A 9,110-nucleotide genomic window follows, 5' to 3' on the forward strand; every position below is an offset into this window, starting at 1 on the left:
CCCCATTTTCACAACAGCCCTGTGAGGTAGGCAGGGCTGTGAGACCCAGTTTGCAAGATCAGAAGCTGATAAACAAGAGTAGCTTGTGACATATTTCCCAGCCTGTGCCTTATTGTATCATCCAGACCCAGGCAGTATGACTTGTTGAAGGGAAATCAGTGGCCTGTATAACCTTCCGACAACACATGGTAATGTCAAGCTTGTTTAACCCTTCAACATCCTGCCACAGTTCAGATGACACAATAAGCCATGGCTAGATGCTGACTGGGGATCTTGCACCCGTGCATGGCTTGTTCAGTTTGTGTGAGCCAACCCAGTGACTCAAGCAGCCAGGGAACTTCATGGCCAAATGGGGAAAAGAACCCCAAATCTGAGATGCAGTTTAATATTCTAAGCACCATGGCATTCTCTCTCTTGCGATAGCAACCCAAAAGCACCATTTTGGGGACTCCCCATCCAAGGCTTCCTTGCTTGCGCCATTAATCCCACAGAAGCACCTCACTTACCGGCACTTCTTGGACCGCACAAGCAGAGAGAATTTCTCATTCTTCGCTGTGGAGAGGAAAACAAGCAAAGAATTCACACTGCTCCAAGAGCACCAGTGAAGAACAACCAGTAGACGGGTTTATCCAAGGACAGGGAAATCTGAAGAGCCTTCAATTCTATTGTTGGAATTTAAGTATAATAGACTTCTCATGAGATTTAAAAGAGTGAGGCAGCTATTAGAAGGAGTACTGGGAGATGGGGCGGGAAGGAAATAATTGGAACTCTGTACAGAGTGTTTTCTGCTTGCCGCAGTGAAGGTACAAGAGCCTAACCTGGGGGAGGAGTTCTGTAACAGCACGTGAAGTGTGTGCAGAAGGCCTGGGATTAAACCCAAACATTGCGAGCAGGGCTAGCCAAGATTCCTTCATGGAACCCCAAAGAACCACTGATGGTCATTGCAGGCCAGGAATGGACAACTGAGTACAAGGTCCGGTTGGGTTATTCAGCCAGTTTCTGGTAGCCCTTGAGCAAAAAACCATCTCTTCCCTGGCCACTTACCTGAATGCAGACATGGAAAATGAGGACTCAGTCACTCTGGTCTCTGCTCCTTTCCACCCCAAAATTTGGCTTCACCTGTCACCAGCACATGGTCCACAGAAGATGACCCCGGACAGGGCCACCCTTCCATGAGGAAGACAGTTGCAAGCTACATGGATTTGGGGTCTGGTTTAGGAGAAACTAGCTCTAAATTAATGCCCTATGTAGTTCAGCTCAAGGTTCTCAGGAAAGCTTAGGAGCTACACTCAGGAGGCAAAGAAAAAACCCGGAAAGAGCAAACCTAGATACTCAACAAAGGACAGGGAAACCAGAAATAAAGGAAAGAAGCAGGTACCTGCAAAGCGCCCTCAAACCAGAGGCAAGAACACACAGAAAGCAAAACTCAGGTAAGCACAAAACAGAGAGACAGGAGCAGTTTCCACGAAGACCGCCGCAACCAAACTGAGCAAAGCCCCAAAGCCTTTCTTACATAGGCCCTTCCAGGGCTCCCAGCTGCAGCTCGTGATCACTCAGCTGCCAAACCTTGCAGGCCTTGCGGGGCTGATCCTGGTCCTGCGAGCACTTGCGGGGCAATCCATGCTGCCCCGCATGTCTCAAGGGGGCGCTGCGCCGCTGCTTCCCATCCTGACAGGCCGTGCCAGGTCACCCGTCGCCGCATGGGAACGCTTGCCGTAGGAGGCCAGTGGCGCGGGGGGGGGGTGCTTCGGAGAGGAGGAGTGGCAGAGAACGGAGCCTGCTGGTCCCCCCCTTCAGGACTCCCTCCCTGCGTGCAAGGACTGGGGTCCTTGTGATGGGGCAGTGCGGCTGGAGCATCTGTAAAAGGCTTCGGGTGGGGCATAGCTTGGTCATAGTAACAGAGGTGTCTGTGGGGAGCTGGTGTCTGTTCTGGGTCTTGGTTCAGTGGTCTTTCTACTCCTATTTTGGTGTCCGGCTTTGCAGAGACTCCCTGTTCCCTTTAGCTGGTTCTCTTTCATCTATTCTGCTTTACAGACTCCTGGTAGGCTTTGTTGGTATCTAAGCCTTACCGGTCGTCTCTCCCTTCATTTCTGGACCTGCCACACCTTGCTGATACCTGACTCCATTTGCTCTAGGCACGCTGGGCCTGCTCCCTTTTGCTGAGTATTTGCTGCTGTCTTTGCTTTCCTGTATTCTCTCTAGACCTGGGTTTTCCTCCATCGCCCTGGTGCTGGCATCCTGGGTGTGGACACCTGCTGGTGACACCCTGGAGCTGACACAACTGTTTTTTCTGGCTTTGAGCTCTCTTCCAGCTAGACGGTGTTCTTGTTGCAATTTCATCTGGTAGCTCTCTGTTTAAAGACTTTCTCTATCTGATAACCTGTCCTCTTTTGGGGGGAACAGTCCTCTGTTTTGAGGTGTCCTCTGTTAAAGGGCCTGTTTTATATCTACAGAAGGCAGTCCTCCAGCTGGAGGCATTTTCTGCCTTACACTATCTTGTCCAGGATTGCTCTTTAGAAGGCCAGATACAGAAGATGAAACCCAAATATTTTGGCCACCTAATGGAGAAGAACCTGATGCTGGCAATGATTGATGGTAAGGGGGCAGCAGAGGATGCGGTGGCTGGATGGAGTCACTGGGGCAGTGGGTGTGAGCTTGGGGGGACTCTGGGGGATGGTGGAGGACAGGAGGGCCTGGAGGAAGGTTGCCCATCGGGTCATAATGGGTTGGATGCTACTTCACAACTAACCACAACATCTTGTCCGAGCTTCAATAAATGTAACTTAAAGAGAGAAAGCGGTGGAGTCTGCATGCTGGCTCTGCACTGCTAGCCCCAGAACTGCAGGTCACTCTTCCCAACAATGTATATTCTATTTCTATCTAAACTATTGTGGTCTTCAATCTAAACTGCACTTGAAGGAAACAACGAAAACAGACATCTTTAAAACCAGCAGCGCAGTCCTCCGTTCAAACAGGTCACGTTGTCAGGGAGGTAATGCCTTGGCACAGAGGACTGTTCTCTGTGTAGACAGCAAGGCCTTCCAGAAGGCGGAGGGCTAAAAGAGGACTGTCCCCTTCAAAGGGTTTTGTTTTGGTCACTGGAATGCATGGCAGATGTTCTGACTTCTTGCCTGCACAAATGTGGAATGGTGTGGATACATCACACCTTCTGTGTCTCCAGTCCAAGGAGGAGAGACTGTTTGATGAACTTCTTCGACATAGCTCTTTGCAGAAACAGTGGGGGTGTGGTGGCGGGGAAGCGCTGGCATAAACATGCGTAATCTGCAAATCATGTTTCTTCTTCATCGTGTACCATTTAGCACTAGGCTATGTGTTATCTCCTGGAACCGGGAGAAATTGGAAGCAGTAATTCACCACCAAATCTGTCTCTGTTGTAAGCCACTAACTAGTATAAGCGCTGCTTCTTTAAAACACGCATCAGCCTTTTTTTCTTCGCTTCTCCTGTTTTAAACTCCAAAAGACTCCTCTGGTCTGGCAGATTCTCTTTTGCTCAGGGTCTCCTGAATCTCTGTAGCGCACCAGTTGCAAGTTTCAAGGAGAAATATTACAGAGTGTTAATTGTACTAAAGGACACATGGCAAAAAACCCAGAGTTTTTCCTGTTACCCACCCTGGGGGCAAAAAAAGGTATAGCTCTGTATTGCAATCCTTCTCCCCCCCCCCCCCCTTTTTTTTGCCAGGGTTGGACATTTTTAGCTCTTCTGAGTGGCTGTCACCTTGGAAACGCTGAAAAGAAAAAACCTATATCTGTAAACATTAGCATTGTGTATGGCACATACAGTAAAAGCAGCAGGTTCTCCTTGTGTATTTCATTGCAGGGTATCTATCCTCTGGCACTTTAAGTTAGCAAATGAGTTCTTTTGTATCTCCAACAGCCCTGCAAGGTAGGCCAATATTTCATTCTGCTTTACCCCCCAAACCAGTTTCTTCTTTGACCATCTCCAACCGGTGAGAGAAAGGGAATTTCTATTGCAGCTCCTTGTCTGTGGAAGCTGTCTTCGGTGAGGCCTGTCAGGAATCTATTTCAATATATTTCCCACCTTATATCCCAGGGCCTTAAAGCATGTTGTTCCATTGCTTGGGTTTGCGTAACAAGCTACAATTCTTTGCTTACTACCATGTCACCCGAGTGCAGTTGGGGCACCTCAGTGTGATAATGTTACTTCTCAGAAACCATGGAAAAGAACAATGGCTTGTTCTACAGTTGCTGCTTACCACAATGGCTTGTTGTAACTCTGCACAACCAATCCTTTGTGGGAGCAAATCCAGAACAGAGGGCTGGTTGGCCAGAGCTGGCACAGAGCTGGTCTTAAAGCAAGCAAATAAGTTGCCATCTTGCATGCATTTAGGCAGAAAATAGAAAATACCTGACAATTCCAGCACTGAGTAGGATCTATCTAAATGCGTACCAATGTGCACCCTGAATATACACTTATGCCAAATACACTCTGGCAACAATAATCCACTAAAATAGCACTAAGTTACAGGAAGAGGAGCATGCAGTTGTGCAGAAATGTATTTCTTTGCAGATCAGAGGGAACCTGTACGAACAGGGAAGTTTGCAGAAGGAATTATAACTTGCCATGTAGCTTATGCCTCGAGGAAACCACATGAGACAGTCTGGTTGCAAAGTTTTGCCACATCCCGCTCGGCACTCGTGCCCCTTATTTGCTGTTAACAAGTCCACAAATGCCTGCTTTCAGGAGTGTGGAACTGGAGCCAATCCCTGTATAAGCATCCCCAAAAGGGGACCGAAATATCCCTGCAGAGAGATTATTACAGAGCTCTTCAGCCCCGCTTGCAAAAATAGGAACAAGAGGGCAATTATGCATTCAGATGTGAAGATGCAGCCGCATGACAGTTCTCATGTGGAGTTCGTGGGAGAGAGTGAAAGTAATTATCAGGACGCCACTGCATGGGTGGGAGTGGGGTTTGTTTGTTGCCTTGGGGAAATCTCGGGACCTGTTCGCAGAGCACAGCTGACAGATGGAAGTAAAGCCACTTGTCATTCTTTGAAAGTGCCTTATAGGGAAAACCTGGAAGAAGGCAAGGTGCTGCTTTAAAAACCAAAAAAGTAGGCAGAGGAGCAACCGAAACTCTTGTCAGCCATCAAGACGGTGGAGAAAGTTTGCTCATAGGAGAGGAGAAACCCTGGGGTACATTTTGCCCTGTGGGATGCACCCTATCGATGCTCCCAGCCAGATTGCGTGTTACACAAAATATTGTGTGCACTTCAGTGGGTTTTTTGGCTTTTTCAAAATCATCTTAGGAAACAGCTGTGATTTTTGTCTGGACAAAAAGCAGCTGCAAGGAAAGAGTAGCGTGCAAAATTAACCCTTTCTCCTGTGCTGTTTTTCTGCCAGGGAAGGCACTACTGGAAGTTGGTTTTTTGCCCCAGAAATATTCCTCCAAGCAAAGAGCCCCTTCAGGGGCTTATAACAACTTTAGAGAAAATTACAAAGCATTGTGAAAGTATATACTGGAATATGTAAGGTTCATAAAGGGGCAGGATATGCTTAACTTGGTGGTATTCTTAAAATCTGGCGTGATGGGGATGCTGATAATTTTAGGATTTTTAGGATCTTTTCCCCCATTTGGTTGTGCGGCGGATCAGGTCCTTAATGTGGGAGCACAGCCTCCCGATGGAAAGCCACCCCACTGAACTTGGATGGAGCTAGGTTGGCGGCTCACGCAGTGCCGAAAGAGGCCAAAAGAGGCAGTCCATTTTCGTCAAATCGACATGGGCTAATTTATATCTATAGATGCCAGTTTTGAAGTAATGACTGTAATTGAAAGAGAATTGCAATGCAATGCACTCAAGTGGGGGGAAATGGGACCCCATCCTGGCTGTGCCTGCCAATGTCCGGTTGGTAACGGGATGAACTGTTTTAAGGCCGCCAAGCCTTGCAGCCGAGGCATTCTCAAACGAAGGTCTCTCCTCCACCCGTCCTCCGAAGAGAGGACTGCCCTCCACAAAGTGGCACGGATTCCCACGCCACTATTTGTGCCCCCTAGCAGCAAACAGTACAGGACCCTCGCCCCTTCCAGGTGTGCCTGAACACACTCCCGCACATCTCTGGGCATGCTGGCTGGGGGTGATAGGACTTGCAGTCCAACACATCCAGCAGGGCAATGTTGCTCTGCAGAAACCTGTTTCTTCTGTTTTACAGACTTGGGAATTAAAAGGCCGGGATTTTTCTGGTTGCCTGGGGGGTTGCAGAGGAGAAAGAACTGAAAGACAATTTTGCAGCAGTCCTGTTTTTTGTTTTTTTTTCCCCTGATCTGTCCAGTTTGATTGACCCAGGCTTTCAGGTCCCACTGCCTTCCCAAGAAATTAAGAGTACATTAAAATAGAACAATTACAATGTGTTACTAAGACCATGAATAAAAACCCAGGTAAGATTTTTTTATAACAAGCCATGTTTTTATTTTACATCAACCTACTGCAGACCGGAATTAAAAGTCTTTCACACATTCGTAAACCATATATGTCTCTCCTGGACAGGGAGTTCCAAATGTGGTGGGGCTGCCACTGAGAAGGCCAAGCTGCTAGTCCCTAAGAGGTTTTTGTCTCATGTTCAGACAGAAGAAAAGTCCTGCTACTGCCACCACGCTCCACCCAGCAGTGCAGAGGTTTGTTAACAGAAACATACTTGGTACATGAGAAAGCAAGGGAGCGATGTGTAATATTTTCAATTTGTGTAAGAATTGTCAATGGCATGCACCTTCTAAAGCAAGATGTGCAACTTGCATTTCCTTTCTTTCAAAGCTGTAATCTTCTTTTTCACATGAATATTAGAAGTTACTTTAATGAATATTCCAGTTATTTCAATGAGTACGAATCAATGGGAAAAATTGCACAATTAATCAGCAGAGGTTTTCCACTGACAGCTCTGGGAAATAAGTAGCTGTGTCAAGAAGCAGCTTGCCTTTTCCTTCGGGAATTCACATAGTTGGTGGTGTTACTGTGGCAGATTGCCCTGGGCGGGTGGAAGGAAAGGTTTTTTCCTGGATTAAAAGAAAGATTTGCATCTCTGAGGCAAGTATTTCCAGAGATTGTCCAACTCAAGACATCTGCAGAGTTTGGCATCTTGCTCCCTGTTTCCTTAGCCTCTTTTCCAAACATCAGTGCTAAAAAGCCCTGTAAAAATGAGCAGAAAGGCGAGGGCAAGAGAGATCAAACAGCTCTCTCCCCTGTGACTTTCTCCTCTTCCTTGTCCTTTCATTTCCTTGGGAAAATGTGTGTGAAGAAAGAGTTATTGCTTGCTCTGCCTGGCAAATGATCCCTTGAAAATACCTCTACGCAGTATGAGAGTAAAGCATTCAAACACAAACCTCTCCTGTTGGATAATTTTAGTTTCTTGGAGGAATGGGGGTAAAGATTGCTGTTCTCTACAGGGAAAGTCTAATTTCAGTTAAAATAGCACTTGAAGAAGGCTTCCCCAGTGTGATGCTTTTCCTGTGTTATATATTGCAAATCCCAGGCTACATGGCCCTTAGAGATGAAAAGAGGGGCTTTTGTATTCCTCTGCCTTTCCCTGGAATTTGCTCTGGAACACCTAAGCTGCAGGCATGACGGAAGCACATGCTCTGTCCCATGGGTAGAAAATGCACTGTAGAACAGAACATTAGAAGAGAATCCTAAAAAAATATCCAGGGCGACCGATAAGCACAAGTAAGGCTTATGCTTATGAGATACCCAAATGCTTTCCTTCTTTCTGCACCCCCATATAAAACTATGGGTCCTTTTAGGGCAGATGTTCCTCACAGCCTGGTCCATGTGTCTGAGGACACAGTCCCCAGATATACCTGTTGGAATATCCTCTACAAAAGCTTGGCCCAACCTGTCTCTTAACACAAGTGCTAGATTACACTTCCCACCAACCACAGCCATGGTCTTGTTTTTTAGTGGGACACCCCCCCCCCCCCCGAAAATACTCCAGGTAGGATGCTCATCCCTCTTGGGAGGCTGCTGGCATTCGGTGGGTGGGGAGAGATCGAAAACCCAAAGGGGGACAAACCATTCTGGAGCAGAGTGTGGGATTCTGAACAGGAGGTGCCCATGCTGGAATATTTTGTTGTCGTTCCTATTCGTCCAACTGAAATCTTCATTTCTCCCTTCCACAGGAGGAGAGACCAGCCTTTGCCAGGTGGTCCTGCAGCCCCATCCCCTGAGCTTCCTGCCACACGTGGAGCAATAATCACATTTCTGCACCTGACCTCTAGGAAGCAAGCTTGGAGCTGGGAGATCTGTGCTTCATGGCAGAGCAATGCCGGTCCGAAGGGGAACCTACCCTGAAAGGTAAGCTGACTCACTCGAACTGGGCTTCTGTGTGCGGCGGAATGAGACACACACAAAGCGAATAGTAAAGGAGGTGCTGTTGCTTCAGCGCTTTCCATGTTATTTCAAAAGGAAACTCCCTGCAAGTAAACATCTAGCATGCCAGAGGAAAACCTCCAGCTAGCAAGTCTGTCTCTCGATTTGCAGGGCCCTCTAACACTCGCAGTTGTCACTCCTCCGATATCCATTTTATTAACTCCTCCAGATCTTGGAAATGGCCATCTGAATTCATCCAGCTCCCTCCCACACACAAATTAACCTAATTAGAATAGGAGAGGGCCATCGGGATGTGTTGAGCCATTAAGCCTGCACGAAGGCTGGAATCGTAAACAAGCTTAATGGGGAAGGAGCCCAATTCCGGAGGAGCAGAACTTCAGTCTTCCTGGGGTTCCCTGGGTGGCTGAACCCCTTCCAAGGTGGACATGCCCCCCGTCTGTTACTTTGCTAGCTTTTCCTCAGGGGCTCAGGCCTTCCTCGTGGCCAAGTCTCCTCCTTTGCATGTAGAATAGAAGGGCTCCAATTTAATGTGAGGCCAAGGCCCCTCCAAAGACCTGCAGTCTCCCCCCCCCCCCGATCCTTACCCCCAGCAAGCCTATAGCCATGAGACTTACTCCCAGGTAAGCATGCAGAGGATTTCTGCCACCTCATGCTCCTTTGCAGAATCCAAAGTCGTCCGCAGTCCCATCGTAATGCTGATCTATATTATTTATTGCAATACTACATTTATGTCCTTTTTAGCTCTTGTGAGG

Source organism: Varanus komodoensis, unplaced genomic scaffold (genome assembly GCF_004798865.1).
Source record: "Varanus komodoensis strain SLA01 unplaced genomic scaffold, ASM479886v1 scaffold48, whole genome shotgun sequence".
NCBI classification, from domain to species: Eukaryota; Metazoa; Chordata; class Lepidosauria; order Squamata; family Varanidae; genus Varanus; species Varanus komodoensis.